This window comes from Halyomorpha halys, unplaced genomic scaffold, assembly GCF_000696795.3.
Source record: "Halyomorpha halys isolate HHAL.00 unplaced genomic scaffold, Hhal_1.1 Scaffold8.1, whole genome shotgun sequence".
NCBI lineage: Eukaryota > Metazoa > Arthropoda > Insecta > Hemiptera > Pentatomidae > Halyomorpha > Halyomorpha halys.
Window position 1 is genome coordinate 805,972 of NW_027111933.1, and position 3,122 is coordinate 809,093.

Here is a 3,122-nt window from a genome sequence, read left to right on the forward strand (position 1 = left end):
AAGAGGCAGGGACTAGAAGCGCTGCCGGAGGAGCTCCGAGAGAGGATCGGTGAGACTCCTAACTTATGGAAGAAAATACTGCTAGAGGACTCAATACAGAAGTGGAATGGACGGTGGGTAGCAAGCCAGAAGGGCGCTACTTTGAGAAAATTCTTCCCAACCTCCTTTCTAGATTGAAGGCTAAATGGGTCGTCCCAAACTATTGTGTCTCACAGATCCTCCCATCCCAGAGGACACGGGGGGTTTCGGGGAAAGCTGCAGAGCTTTGGAAAGAACATCGACCCCGGGTGCCCAACGTGCGGAGTTCCTGAAACAGCAGAACACGTAATAATAGATTGCTCTGCCATGGAAGGACACCGGGCCAGGCTGTCGAGAAAGACCGGGATTTACGCCTTCGCCGAGTCGGACCTTCCCTGTTTGATAGAAGAAGAGAATTATCCCTTCTTCAAGGAGTTCATTTACGGGTGGAAGGAGGTGATGGGCCCCACTCATTACTCGATGGGAAGGACTTGACCGGCCAACATCGGCGAGCCACCAGAAGATGAGGAAGCTGACTCAGACTGAGACCAGGAGGGCTGGACCAGCCTGGTAACTGCAGGAGGCACCCAGACGGATGCAGTGGACAAGGTGCAGCTCCATCTGACGTAGCGCTAGGCTGCACCACAGTAAAAAAAAAAATAATTGAATAATTAATAAAAGAATAAAAAAGGACAAAAAAAAATTGGTGATCCTAGGAAGTAGTGGCATGCGCAAACCCCAGCGCACTACCCCACTGCTCTCACACCCCGTATGCCAGAGATGGCAAGGAAGGGGGATTTAAAGAAAAAAAAAAAAGTAGTTTTAAAATATATGCATTGTAAAGTGACTTTTTTTTCATTAGCAAACAACTACCTTATTAAACTGTATAGTAAGTAATATTAATGCAAATCGCAGCTTTGCTTAAACAGTGCCACATTTGACATAAAAAAAAAAAAAAATCTTTAATTTTATTTTGAATTGAATGAATTTAAAAGATATTACCGCAAACTGGTGTTATTTCCAATACAGACGAAGCCCTAAAGACGTTTATGAAGGTAACCAGGTTATCAAAAAGAAGCCCTAGACTAGGGAACAACGTATTGAGAAAGTTAATAAAAATAACATATTTTTTTTTAGATGTGCAACTATTCAAGCAAAACAGAGATATAATAATATAAAATTGGTATCAATTTATACTGATTATGAATGTTATCTTATTTTTAATTTTTTTTTTTAAGAAGAAGAAGAATAAAGAAATAGAGTAGTAAGTCATAAGTCTAGCCCCCGTACGTTAGGGTTACAAAGAAGAGAAAGAATCAACTTAGAACGGCGAAAGAAAGGAAGAAGATAAAACACATTTAAACCCCCATCCGATCACCAATTTGGATTCTTAACATCCCACTCTACTGTTGCGCTTACCCATCTAGAACCAATTCACTACATTGGAATACATCTGAACAAACGACTAACTTGAAATCCTAACAAAAGACTGAAAAATACAGTCGGGAAACTGCACGTCGATTCCGACTATTACAGTACTTACTAGACAAACAGTCTAAACTTCCAATTCACTACAAACGAATGATCTATACAACTACAATAAGGCCTATCTGGACACAGGGAGTTGAGGTTTGGGACTCCACTAAATCTTCAAATTCCCCTCGTATTCAATCCTTAAAATTCAAAATCCTCAATGCTCCTTACTATGTCATAAACAAAATAATACAAAAGAACCCGAACCAGATATCATTCCTCCGTTATAAACTCCCTAACCAGCCAAACCCACTAGTTTATAACCTTGCTGCCTCTCCCATTCTTGACAACCCTCCTAGGCGTCTAAAAAGAAGATGGCCACGAGACCTTCTAACGTAAAAACGATATTAGAGTGCTACCTACCAATGGGTAGTTTACAGCCCTGTATCTCTCCATTATAAACTTACATCAAATTTACTGAATGTATTATAATGTACCATTGTAAATTTCAATAGAGATATTAAAATAAAATAGAAAAATACCTCCGTCCAACCTAAATCCAGTAATTGTATGCGTCCAATTAGTTTAATGTAACTAACGTATTTTTTAGTATTATTAACGTAATTTAATTGAAGGTCATGTTGACTCTCTTTCGTTTAATAATGTTGTGTGTTTGTTTAGCACAAATTATTTCTTTTATGTCTTTCATCGAACCCAAATTGAGTCCATTCATTCAAACTACCTCCTGGTATAAGCTTAATCAAGTTTAGAAAATGACAATTAGATCAGTTTTTTTTTTTAGGTTTTTCTCTTTTATGAAACACGTTCCATTCAGTTTGGCTTTAATGAGCTATAAATTAGTTTAGATTACAAAATAACTTTACACGAACTCCCTTCAGCATGTAATCTAACTTTTGTGCGGGATTCCTGGAAGAGTGTGTTTATCTTGAGGAATAATAGGGTTGTTGGCTTTAAGCTTCGTAATTAATTTTACTCGTAGGAATCTCATAGGCATGAATAGTTTCATTAGACCATAAAGCAATATACTTCACTTATTAAAGGTACGTAAGCAACTATCTTTATCATAGTTGGCACTACAGCCAAATTGGCGTCAAGGTCTTTTGTAACAACAGTCTCAAACGTCCTTGCTTTGTGAACATTCTGTCCACTGAACTTCACTCTTCAAAAGGAAAGAGACCATAAAATAGAACACGCTATAAAACTACTAGTGATCTCGTAGTTAAGATCTTTCACGTTTATATGGAAGAAACCATTCCTCGAAATAACAATAATGTAATAACAATCTGGTCAGTACCAGTTTAGATTTCCCCTGTTTCAGGATTATCTCCTTCATCATAGTATAAATCAAATTAAAATTGCTTCAATTATGTTTTCACAATCTGTGCAATTTTTATATCCAATGTTTTAGGCCAAAAAAGTAAAAAAAAAGTTTTAGCAAAAAAGCTCTTCTTAGCTTTGGTTCAGATATGTTTATATCCAGTGAAATTATTTTCTCATCTTTAAGTTAATTTCTTTCATAAGCATTTAACAGTAGAGGAAGACTCAAAGTGGGCCGAGCATAGGGGGCAGAAGGTAAGAAGATGTAGCAGACCAACTATCTCAACGAGTAA